Below are 13845 nucleotides of genomic sequence, written 5' to 3'. Positions count from 1 at the left end.
AAGGCCCATAAAATCATGTATACTCATAGACCTTGCAATGACAGTTCCAGGTCTGCATTCCAAAAGACATAAAAAATAAGAAAAAATGACCTATAGTTACAAAAACATAGCAACTCTTTTCTTATGGCAAAAAATTGAAAACTGAAAGGAAGCCCATCAGTTGGAGAATGACTGAACAAGCTGTAGTATATGATTGTGATGGAATTCTGTTGTATTGTAAGAAATGATGAGCTGGGTGCTCCCAGAAAAAAAAAAAAAAACAATACGCAAAGGTTTACGTGAACATCAGTTCATGCAAAGTGAAAGGATTATAACCAGAACATTTTATACACTAATGTACAATGATCGGCTGTGGATGACTTAGCCATTCTCAGCAATACAATGATCCAAGGACACTATGAGGAACTCATGATGGACAATGCTATCCATCCTCACAGAAAGAAATGAATAGAGTCTGAATACAGACTTAAGCTTCCTTTTTTTCCCCCTTTTTTTTGGGGGGGGGTTATTTTGATCCATGTTTTGTGTTACAGTATCACATATTGTATCACACACATATCACACATTACAATATCACAAATATGTTTTGCATAAATACACAAGTGTAACCTGTATTAAATTGTTCATCTTTTCAATGAGGGGAGTGGAGAGTGAGAAAAGGAATTTGATACGTAATTTTTAAAATGTTGAAAATCGTGTTTACCTGTAATTGGGGGAAAACAAACACCAAAAATTTTAAAAAAGAAACTAATAGCCTTATACTTCTTTTCATTTACTAGTTAGAACACAACTCCAACTATAGTTTATTCCCCATTTTCTAAGACTGATGTGCTAGAAACCTTTTGTCTTCTAAGATAGAGATAAAATATTAAGCATAACGTAAAGATCATTCCAGTAATAAGAAGTATTAAATTTAATAGTTAATAAATGTATTATTAGTAATCTCATTTTCTATCTTTTGATAGGTCCCTTCAGGAAAACAATAGTTATTTTAGGGTATTCATATGTTAGAGATGGAGTCGTTATTGTTCATGTTTTCTAAATTATACAACACATTAGCTATTCAAGAGACTAGGATTCTGAAGCTGCAACTGTCATTTGGTGCAACTTTGAAGATACCACAAAAAGTCTTTTCATAGCCCTAGCTCTGTAATGAAATATTTTCTCTTGAATATTTCTCTACTGCATTCTCCTTTGGACTCACTGTTTTTCTCGACTCTACAATTAATTAATTAATTAACTCTGAGACATCTCCAGAGACATTGAACTGAAGGACTATGTGAACTTTTCCTCTTCTCTGGGTAGATTCCTCAAAGGATTTAATTAGAGGAGGAGTTTTAAGAACAACATTATTAGAATGACTCATAGACATGAGATGGTGTCTTTATTGAATATGAAAAAAATCCTCTTTTGTAAGGAAAATGTCCGTGGTCTCACATGGAATCAACTGCACAAACTAAGGAAGATTAATTGTTTGGAAAAACACTGATGTGAGGGAATAGGAGGACAAATTTGAAAATAATTAGGCACATGTTGGACCCTTTAAGCTGTAAGGGTAAGTGATGGTGAATAGGGTTTTCACAGCCCTAAGCTGCAGTCTTTGAACATCAAGGAAAACATATCAGAAGCCAGGACTTGAAACAACTGACTTCATGAACAGGTAATATATTTAGATAAGTCATTCAAATTTCTGATTCTATCCCAAACTGTGTTTTGCTTTCAGATAATAAAGCAGATTGTAACCGAAACTGAATGAGAAATAGGTAAGTCTTGCTTTCAAAATAAAGAATTAAACCACTCACAGAAATCCCTGGTCTTCTCACATGACCAATTTTTGATCTCTTTAAGTAGCTAAGGATATAAATGGAGAAATTGGATGATTTCAGTTATTATTTTGAGATGTAAGATACATAGGGCACATTATAGCATTATCCATTGTGAAGTGACATTTTGTAAAGAGAATAGAAACATATAAATATCAATCTTAGGAAAATATTTTAAAGTTGCATATGCTATTGATTTCAGAACAATGTTTTAGTGATCTGGTTTTGGGTATTAATAAGAGAATAGATTCACAGAAACTCAAAGTCACAAAGAAAGACAGTATCTGTTTCATTTATTCCCTCTATATTCAAATGGTCGATAAACAGGAGATGGTTATGATAATGATGATGATATAACAATAATAATTGTTTTAGACATTTATATTGTGCTTGTAATTTCTAGTTCTATAAAAGGTTCCTTAGATTAAAAGACAATAAAATATGCATTTATTTAGTGTACTTTCAATCTTAAAATATGGTAAACATATTTGGGAAAGTGACAATAATAGTCTAAAGTGATATCTTGTGATGAATTATTTGCATTTTAATAAGAGTATTATGGGGGAAAATATCCTTGTTATCCCAATGAAGCATATCTGAATTGACAGAATGAAGTAAGATACTATTAGTATTTAATTCTTCAATGATGTAGGGTCAGATTACTGAATTACTTAACTGCTTAAGTAATTATTTAATATGCAATCTTATTATGTAGGTGATCAGGGAACCTTGAAGCAGTCTCACATTTCTGTCCCTTAGCCTCCTTTTCACTGGAATCACTAAAAACTATTGTTCTTCTTTTGTGAGAACAAATTATGTTAAGGAGTGGAAGTGTCTTGAAAATTTTAGAAGAACACTGATACCTCAATTTAAAAAGCTGTGTTTCCAGAAAGAAAGTAAAATGTTCATGCCATTTGAAATGAGGAAACTCAATGCTAAGCCATCACCCAAGAGGACATCAGTAAATGGAGGTTTAACAGAAAAAATACTCATTAAAGTACTTTCTGTAGCAAAAACACCCAATATAGGTGTGCATTTATTGGGGAATACTCAAATATGACAGAATATGTCTGTATTATGATAAAATATGAATATCTGGTGTTTAGAGAAATAATAGATTTTTATGAATTAAAGCATAGTCAAACAGCTAGAACACAGGAAACAATCTTCACAAAATGAACAATAATATAACTAGAAAAGACAATTGAAATGTAGTGCAATTATTGTGATCAAACTTGTCACTGGAAATACTTGAGAAACAATGCCTTATTCCCTTTGTTACAAAGAAATGAAGGTATGAGTAAGGCTTATTTCATATACTTTCACATGTAGGGGGACATATTGAGAAATGAAAGTCATGTAAAAAGGGGGTAAATAAAGTGTTTATTTTCTATAATTATCTTTATAGGTAAAAATTTGACTGCTGAAACCACAGAAGAAAAACTAAGTTTTATAAGCAAGATTAAAATTTACAGGCAGAATATCTATCATTTCTTTTGTTCCCTCTGCCCTACAAAACCTCTGTGAAGCAGGGAGTGTTATGTTATGGCCAATTTTCTGGTGAGGAAACTGATGTGCGTAAAGGTTAAGCAGATTGTCTGTAAACAAAGGGCAGATGTGATAACTGAACTCAAGGCTCCCCTAACTACAAATCTGGTATTATATCTAATAAACATTTACTCTCACTTCCACTTCCCCCAAAAAAACATGGGAAACAGGAACAATGTCACCGAGTTTATCCTCCTGGTCCTTACCCAGAATACTGAGGTACAAGAAATACTATTTGCTGTATTCTTAATTATCTACGTTTTAACTATGGTAGGCAACATCCTCATTATCACAGCTGTCATAGAAAGTGAGAGCTGGAGATCTCCTACGTACTTCTTTCTTGCCTTCTTGTCTTTTATGAATGATACCTATTCCACTGTCCTTGTCCCTAAAATGACCCTAGACACGTTCTATGAAAAGGCAACCATTTCTTTCCAAGCTTGCATGGTGCAGCTCTTCTTGGAACACTTATTTGGAGGGGCTGAAGTTTTCCTCCTCATTTTTATGGCCTGTGATCTCTATGTAGCCAGCTGTAAAACCTTGTGCGTGGATCTGAGACCACTGACTCAAATAAAAATCAGAGACGTCTCAAGGTACAAGCAAAGCAGCAAGATTTTATTATGATCTCGCGAGGAAGGGATTACAGAAGGCAAAAATAGAGATTATATGGCCATAACGCAGATACCACCTCACCCACTGGCCTTTCTCTCCCATTGGCTGGGAGGCAGGCTCACAATCTAAACACGACAGTCTTCCCTGTGAATAATCAATAGGCATTATGTTGATGTAGATGTTGATGTGACAACCCAAGTGGGGGGTTGTGTTACGCTTGTATGGAAACTCAAGGGGGCCAGGGGTGTTGTAACGGCAAAGCAAGGAGAGTTGTGCTATGTTGATGCGGCATATGATTTTGGGGGAACTGAAACTTAGGCCTAACCATCTACTAAAAGCCTTTTGTTAAGCACTGAGAACTCTTCACTGAATTCATTCCATTCAAACCCTCCTCTTATTTTTATACCTTTGAAGACTTCTCATTCCACCAATGATATATAGCCTCAGCTATCATATCCCCCTCCTTTTTCAAGCCATCAGGACTGGGCTGTCTCTCCTGATCTATTGGTATCTGGCCCTGTTTCTTGAGCACCATGAGTCGTATTGATCTCTCAGCTTTCCCTTCCAGCCTAATCATTTTGGACAGAGGATCCTCCAGGGGAAACATAGAAATGTGTAACCCTTATACAGATAAATAGGCCTAGAATGAAAAAGATTAAGCCTATAAGTTTCAGTAATAAAAAACACCCCATAAACTTCCAATACTTGTTCTTTCGTGGGCTATGGGACCCATGGGACCCAGTAGTTGGTCTTTTCTGGAATTGCACCTTCACCCCTTCAGATCCTACTGGATTCACAGTCCATTCAGTAGGAGGAGTCACCAGGCTCTTTATTCTAGTGTGATGAGTCCTGGAAGGCTCCCTCCCAAGATGGGATGAGTTTCTCTTCCTTCCATGTCTGAATTGACACCCAATCACCAGGTCGGAATCGATGTACAGGAAATCCCAGAGGAGGAATTTGGGCTATCAAGCCTCGGGTCTGCAAGACACGAATATGTTTTGCCAGGATAGATAAATATTCTCCAAGGAACCTGTCTTTGCTTTCAAATATTGGGTCTCATCTCTCCCCATTCCCTATTCCTGGGTAAGGATGATCATATCCAAGGTAAATGGGTTTCAATTGTCAATCTGATGAGCTGTCTTTTAATTTCCTGATTCATCTTTTCAACCTTTCCAGAGGAGAGAGGGTGCCAGGGAGTATGAAACCCCCATGAAATATCTAGAGCTTGTAGAGATTGGAGAACTTTAGCCGTGAAATGTGTTCCCTGATCTGATTCTGTCTTCTCAACCTTTCCATATCTCGGAATTATTTGTTCAATCAATGCTTTGCTAACAACTTGAGCATTTGCACGAGCCAAGGGGTAAGTTTCCACCCATGAAGTCAAGTGGTCCACTACGACCACTAGATATTTGATACGATCTGCTGGGGGCAACTCAGTAAAGTTCACCTGTGCGCTCTGGAAGGATCTGATACCCGGAGGTCATCCTCTCAGGGGAGTTTGGCGTTGAGCTGATTTGTTAGTCCTTCGACAGACAAGGCAATCGTCTCCCAACTGCTGGGCTAGAGTGTATAGACCTGGAGACACAAATCACGTTAAGACCATATCACACAGTTTCTGGTCACCCTAGTGACTACCTTGGTGCAAATGTTGTAGCATCCGTCTCATATCTGCTTTGGTCAGTACCTCTTGACCATCTAGGAGGAAACAATGCCCATGGTTATCCTTATGAGCCCCAAGATCTTGGGCCTTTTTAATTTATTCCTGAGAAAATGATGAAGAGGGGAAACTAAGGGGAAAGGAGGGAATGAAAACCAATATTGGGTCTCCTGACTCAAGTGCCCTTTCTCCCGTCCTCTTTGCCTCTTCATCAGCAAGTCGGTTACCCCTAGCTTCAAATGAGTTTCCAGTCTGGTGTCCTTTTATATGAATAATTGCAACTGACTCAGGGAGCAATAGATTCTGTAACACTTTGACTATCAGTATGGAATGTAATACTTCCTTCCCTTTACTATTTATCATGCCTCTTTCTTCCCATATTTTCCCAAACACATATGCAACTCCCCAAGCATATTTAGAGTCTGTGTATATATTACTTTCTACTCCTTTTAATACTTTTAGAGCCTGATTTAGAACATGAAGCTCACATGTTTGCGCTGACCAGGGTTTCGACAAACTCCCAGATTTCACAAGGGAATTCTGATCTCCATGGCGAATTATGATGGCATATCCATTTTTCCTTTTTCCATCTACCATTTTTGAAAATCCATCCACAAATAAATTTAGCCCTCCAGGAAGTGGAGATTCTTGAAGATCCTCCCGCACCTTGGTCTGGAGATCTATGATCTCCATGAAATAGTGCCTTGTCTCTTGTTCACCCTCTGGGCTAGCAGTAAGAAAGGAGGCAGGATTCGCATTCGAGTCCTGTGACAAAACCAAATCATCTTGTTCCAGCAAAATAGCCTCATATTTTAGAATCCTGAAGTTGGTTAGCCACCTTCCTGCTTTTTGGTTAAGAATAGTCCTCACCTGATGTGGGACACTTATTATGAAGCTTCCCCTCAAGCTGAGCTTTCAACTCTCTTCAACCAATAAGGCAGTAGTAGCCACTGCCTGAATTCAGGTAGGCCATCCTCTGGCTACGGAGTCTAGGAGTTTAGATAGAAAGGCTACTGGTATTCTCTGCCCTCCCCTTATTTGTGCCAGAACCCTGAGAGCAATCCCCTTGTCAGCATTTACATACAAATGGAAAGGTTTTTTTCCAATGAGGGAAGCACTAGGACCGGGAGTGAATCTAGCCAAATTTTTCCTGACTTTCCTCATCCCAAAAGATAACGTTTAGGCTCTCATCCAATAGGTGATCAAACAAGGGTTTAGTTATATTAGCATTTAAGTCAGTCCAATGTCTACAATACCTCACTAAGCCTAAAAACTTGCGTAGTTCTCTTTTTGTTTAGATTACAGGGGTCTGGAGGATTCCCTACACCCTGACAGCGTTAAGTCTCTTGCTTCACTAATCAGGTGCTCTAAATATATGACTTCTTTTTCCACAAATTGTAGTTCCCCCCTTGAAACTCGGAGTTCCTGCTTCCCTAAATAATTCCACAACTGTATGGATGCTTCACTAACATGCTCCCTCCTATCTTCCGTAATCAATAAGTCATGAAATACTGAGGTCCCACAAGGAGACAGGAACCCCTCAAGGATTGTTTCAAGTACTTGGCCAAATTGGTTAGGGGACTTTGTGTATCCTTGGGGCAACACACACTACTGGTATTGCTGCTTTCTTCCCACCACCAGGGCATCCTCCCACCCAAAGGCAAAAATATCTCTGCTTTCTGTACCAAGAAGACAACTCCAAAAGGCATAGGATACTCCCTCTTAAAGTGAGCCTTGTTCCCACAGTTCCAACATACAAGGGGAGTTCGAGAAATGACCCTCATCCCCATGCTCTGGGAAGGAGCCTGATGTTCCTGGGATGGGAAATTCCCTTTCTTACCTCCACCTCACTGTGGTGGCCCTATCTGCCGTGGAGTGGGCTTCATTACTGATCTAGGTAAAGTTTATGCAGTCTGTAGCATAACCTTAGTCTGCTGTCTCTGTTGCTTTAAAGACTGCCGTTGTTGTTTCAAAGATTTGCACCCTCTCCCCTGGCTACATATACTTTCTGAGCAACCTTCAATGATTCAACCAAAGGCTTTGTTTGCCAGACCTCCAATTTTCTTATTTATGTCAGGCCAGGAATTAGTTACAAAATAGAATCTAAGCATGGTCTGGGTTTGCTCACCTTCACTCATTCCAGAATATTTCCTCAGACTTTTTTTAGTCTCCCTAGGTATTCTGATGGAGTTTCACCTCTTTCTTGCCTAATTTCTGAAACTTTATTCATATTTTGACTCCAGGGGACTGCGTCTTGGATACCCTGCACTATGAGAGTTCTAAGATCCCACATGTGTTTTCTATGAGCAGCATTATTATGATCCCAGTTAGGGTATCTCAGGGGAAATTTTCGTTCCGTTGTAAGTCCTCCTTGTGCTATCAGATAGGCAGTTTCCCAAGCTTTCATTGCTGCCCTCCAAATTTGATCAAATTACATCCCCTCCTGTCAGGGCAACTATGCAACAATATTTTATCATTTTCTTCTTATCCTTTCCCTTATACTTTGGTAATTCATCCCAGTTCTCAAATTTATTACCCAAAGCATTGTCCTTTGGAATATCTCATGATTTCCTGTTACTAGCAGTCCGAGACTGTTCCTGTCCCATGATGAATTTTAACCAAGAGGAGTTCGCCCTCCCCTTCCAGTCAGAGACTGAACGAATTGGTCTAATCTATCTACCAAGAGAGGTCGCCCTCCCTTTATCAGTCACCCAGGCGTTCACCAATCTCTAAGATTTCCAGGGGTTTGCTTACCTAGGTCATGCATGCACAACTTACGTGGCTGAATCTGGGCGATTTTCTGTCCTTACTAATGTGCTCTGGAACTTCACCACTTGCTTTCCTTTGGCTTCTCTGAGATTTCTTCCTCGGGATCTTACCCGCTTGGAGATGAGTCCTACCTTTCCCAAGTTCCAAGGACCGCCGGAGAAAACTATGGTGGGGGCCTGCCCATGGACTCAGAAAAGGAGGATTTTCTGACAAGTGTGTGGGTCCCGGGTGGACCCCCAAAACTGTGTGGGTCTGAGACCACCAACTCAAATAAAAATCAGAGAAGTTTCAAGATAGAAACAAAGCAGCAAGACTTTATTAGGATCTCGCGAGAAAGGACATCTCCTCTCTGATAAGTCATCAGGAAAGTGAGGCAATTACAGAAGGCAAAAATAGAGATTATTTAGCCCTAACGCAGATCTCATGTCACCCACTGGCCTTTTTCTCCCATTTGCTGGGAGGCAAGCTCACAATCTAAACATGACAGTCTTCCCTGTCAATAACCAATAGGCATGTAGATGTTGATGTGGCAACTCAAGGGGGGTTGTGTTATGCTAGTATGGGAACCCAAGGGTACCAGGGAGGATTGTGATGGCAACCCAAGGGGAGTTTTGTTATGTTGATGTGGCCTATGATTTCTGGGAAACTGAAACTTAGGCCTAACCATCTACTAAAAACATTTTGTTAAGCACTGAGAAGTCTTCACTAATTTCATTCCATTCCCTTGTATTACTCAGTCATTATAAGATGAAGTGTATGTGTTCTGCTGTTGGTGGTATCCTGAACTGGAGGTTTCATGCATTCTTTAGTTCAGTTCCTTTGTATTGTTAGTCTCCCATTCTGTGGACCCAATATCATTGATCACTTCACTTGTGACATGTACCCTTTACTGGAAATTTCCCGTGCAGATACCTATATAATTTCCATCTCAGTCGTTACCAATGGGGGAGCAATATGCACAATTATCTTTGTACCCTTGCTTATCTCCTATGGAGTCATTCTACACTCTTTAATAACCCAAAGTTCAGAAAGTCAACAAAAGGCCCTCCCTACTTGCATCTCCCACATCACAGTTGTCTTCTTCTTTGTCCCTTGTATTTTCATGTATGGCAGGCCTGTCTGTAACTTCTCCACTGATAAATTTCTAACTGTGTTTTATACTGTCATCATTCCTATGCTGAACCCTTTGATCTACTCTCTGAGAAAAAGAGAGATGAAAAATGCCATGAGGAAGATTTGGAGCAGAAAAGTGATGTCCAGCTGTAAGGTAATGGATGTCCTGGCCAAGCAATGAATATTCACAAGGGAACTGAAAGAATATTGTTACATTCCTAGGACTTTATTTTTTGAGTCTGAGAAAGTAGAACCCGAATAACTCAAGAAATAAGGTAAACTTTTCTCATTAGTATTAGAAACCACATTTTTGTGGTTATTGGAACTATTTCTGTAAGCACATGATGGTTTGGTGAAAAATGCTAACTATGTTCAGATAGAGAGATTGACTCTAATTGGAGATTATAACATTTTTTCTCTTTATTTTCTTTTTTTTCTAGCATAATATATAGAAATGTTTTGTACAACTTCATATGTATAACGGACATTGTATTTCTTGCCTTCTCAATGGGTAGGAGAGGGTGTGAAAGAAGGGAGACAATTTGGAATTGAAAATAAAATTCTTAGAAGCATCCTGGTTCATGAGGGAAATATCCATTCTCTTTGACATTTTAAGAGCAATTAACTCTTTTAACAAAAGTGCAGAGATCATCCTATGAATAATATTGCTCAATGTGTTTAAAATGACAGTTGATATGTCATATGATATGTTTGTGATGTTGCGGTGGATATTCTAGAGAAAGGGAAAAAAATAATCAATTCCTCTGTTAACCTGAAGTTTTTTTTTATTTTTTCACTAAGTTTTTAAGATAAATCTTTCATGGTTGGTCTTGTGAGATTCTCATTGTGGCTCCATCATATTGAAATTCTTTTAATCTTAATGCTTTTAATATTTTGTCATTGAGCTGTAGGTTTCTGAATTTGACTATGATATTCTTATGAGTTTTCCTCATAGGATCTCTTTTAAGTGGTGATGAATGGATTTTTTCCCTTTCTACTCTTCTCCAAATCTATCTATCTATCATCTATCTATCTATCTATCTATCTATCTATCTATCTATCTATCTATCTATCTATCTATATGTATACACACACACACACACACACACACTCTATTCTTTAATTATTTCTAGTATTATTGTATCAGGATTCTGTTTTTGATCATAACATTCAGTTAATCCAATTATTTTTATATTTTCCCTTTTTTATCAATTCTGCATATATGTTTTTCCTTATAAGATGTCTTATCTTTGCTTCTATATTTTCATTATTCATATTTTGTTTAATTGTTTCTTGAGAGTACAGTGCCAAGATGGTGGAGTAGAAAGACACACATACTCTAGTTCTTCTCCCACAGCCCATAAAATACCTGAAAAAATGACTCAAAACAAATTCTAGAGCAGCAGAAGTCACAGAACGACAGAGTGAAAGAGATTTCCAGCCAAAGGTAACCTAGAAGGCCATGAGGAAAGGTCTATTGCATGGGATGTGGAGTGCAGCAGAGCCCAGGCTTAGACTCGCAGCACCAGCACTGGGAGGAACAAGATCAGAACAGGCCTCAGGGGCAGAATCTCCAGTAGCAGTGGAGAGTCTCAGATCCCTCAACACACAAGCACCAAAGAAAACTTTAAAAGTTGGTGAGAGGGCTTTCCCAATTGGGTGAGAGAAAAGCAGGGTCCCTCTCTAGCAGCAGCCCCAGGCAATGGTGGCAACATCCATTTGTGAAACACTCTGCCTAAAGCCCCTGGGGAAATTGAGCAGCTGATCTGAATCTCGGCCCTGAGCACTAGGACCCTTCTTTTGACAAAGGATTCAGAAGTCAAGTAACTGGCTGAAAAAAAATGCCCAAAAGAGGGGAAAATAAGCCTATATAGAAGGTTACTTTCTCAGTGAACAAGTATTTCCTTCCATCCTTTTAGATGAAGAAGAACAGTGCATACTGTAAGAGGAAGTAAAGACTTCTGTGTCCAGTACCTCCAAAATAAATATGCAATTATCTCAGGCCATGGAAGAGCTTGAAAAGCAAGTCAATAGCTTGCTAAAGGAGACCTCAAAAATGCTGAGGAAAATAACACCTTTAAAAATGGGCTAACTCAATTGGAAAAATTAGTCCAAAAAGCCATTGAGGAGAAGAAGGGTTTAAAAAGAAGAATGAACAAAATGGAAAAAGAGGTCCAAAAGCTCACTGAAGAAAATAGTTCTTTTAAAATGAGAGTAGAGCATATGGAAGTTAATAACTTTATGAGAAACCAAGAAATCACAAAACAAAACCAAAAGAATGAAATATGTCATTGGAAAAAGAACTGACCTGGAAAAAAGATCCAGGAGAGACAATTTAAAAATTATGGGACTACCTGAAAGTGATGATAAAAAACGAGCCTAGACATCGTCTTTCATGATATTATCAAGGAACACTGCCTTGATATTCTAGAACCAGAGGGCAAAATAAATATTGAAACAATCTATCAATCACTTCCTGAAAGAGATCCAAAAAGAGAAACTCCTAGGAACATTGTGGGCAAATTCCAGAGTTTCCTTGTCAAGGAGAAAATATTGCAAGCAGCTAGAAGGAAACAATTGAAGTACTGTGGAAATACAATCAGGATAATGCAAAATCTGGCAGTTTCTACATTAGGGGATCAAAGGGTTTGGAATAGGATATTCCAGAAGTCAAAGGAACTGGATTTAAAACCAAGAATCACCAACCCAGCAAAACTGAGTATAATACTTCTGGGGAAAATATAGTCATCCAGTGATAGAGAGAACTTTCAAGGATTCATGATGAAAAGAACAGAACTGAAGAGAAAATTTGAATTTCAAACAAAAATCAACAGAAGCATGAAAAGGTAAGCATGAAAGAGAAATCATGAAGGACATTCTAAAGATGAACTTTTTACATTTCAAAATGGAAAGATACTATTTGGAACTCTTGAGTTCTCATTATTTGTGCAGGTGGAGGGACTACACACACACACACACACACACACACATACACAGAGAGCACAGGTTGAGTTGAATCAGAAGGGACGAGATCTATAAAAAATAAAATTAAGGAGTGAGAGAGGGATATATTGGGAGGAGAAAGGGAGAAATGGAAGGGGGTAAATTATCACTCATAAAAGAATTCAGGAAAATCTACTTCAGTGGAGGAGAAAATTGAGGAGGTAGGAGGTGAACAGTGAGGAGGTAGGAGGTGAAAAGGGAGGGGGTGAGAGGGGAAAAGTGAAGCTTACTCTCTTCACATATGGCATAAGGAGGGAATAACATGCTCACTGTATGTAGTATTAAAATCTATCTTACACTACAGCAAAGTAGGGGAGAAGGGGACAGGTGGGTGGAGGAGGGTGAAAGAAGGAAGGGCAAAAGGGAGAAGGGAGTATTTAGAAGTAAACACTTTTGGTTAGGGACAAGGTCAAATGACAGAATAGAATAAATGGAGGACAAGTTAGGATGGAGGGAAATAGAGTTAGTCTGACACATCATGACTACTCTAGAAGTCTTTTTACAAAACGACACATATATAATCTGCATTGAATTGCTTGCCTTCTTGGTGGGAATGGGTGGAGAGTGAGGGTGGGAGAAAAGTTTGAATTCAAAGTATTAGAAATGAATGATGAGAATTGGTATTGCATATAACTGGGAAATTAGAAATACAGGTAATGAGGTACAGAAATGTATCTTGCCCTACAAGAAAAGAGAGAAGATGGGGATAACGGAAGGGTGGGATGTGATGGAAGGGAAGGCACATTGAGGGAAAGGGTAATCAGAATGCAAGGTGTTATGGAGTGGGGGAAGGGTAGAGATGGGGAGAATATTTGGAACTCAGAATTCTGTGAAAATGAATGTCAAAATCTAAAAAATAAATAAATAAATAAAATTTAAAAAAATAAAAATAAAATTATATCTTTATCTCTTCTAATTTCTCTGGCTTTACTTTGCACAATTCTACTTTTAAAGAGGTCATTTTCTTCATTAAGATTCCTGATCTCCGTTTCTAATAGGTTGACTCTCTTTTCCTAACCTTCATGTTTGTTTTTATTCTTAATTTTTAAATTTTCCCCCAATCTCCATCATTTGTCTTTTAAACTCCTTTTAAAGATCTTCTATATGAGGCAGAGCCAAGATGGAGGACTGAGAGCAACTACTCACCTAAAGTCTTAGAAAACTCCATCAGATACCTCTAAGAAGAGAATCTGCACAAATTTTGGACGCACAGAATCCAATAGAAGACAGACTGTGGCAGATTCTCAGCCTAGGGCAGACTGGAAAGTCTACAGGAAGGATCTGTTCCACCGGGTGGAGGAGCATACAGCGTGCAGCACA

General features: G+C 38.5%; 1 pseudogene; it reads left to right on the top strand.

Annotated features, from left to right (window-relative positions):
• Positions 1-3530: 3530 nt before the first annotated feature.
• On the top strand, positions 3531-9703 carry LOC140516794 (olfactory receptor 4A47-like; annotated as a pseudogene).
• The last annotated feature ends 4142 nt before the right edge of the window (positions 9704-13845 follow it).

Source organism: Notamacropus eugenii, chromosome Y (assembly GCF_028372415.1).
Source record: "Notamacropus eugenii isolate mMacEug1 chromosome Y, mMacEug1.pri_v2, whole genome shotgun sequence".
NCBI lineage: Eukaryota > Metazoa > Chordata > Mammalia > Diprotodontia > Macropodidae > Notamacropus > Notamacropus eugenii.
The sequence above is the reverse complement of the archived record's forward strand: the minus strand, read 5'-3'. Positions and strand labels throughout refer to the sequence as shown.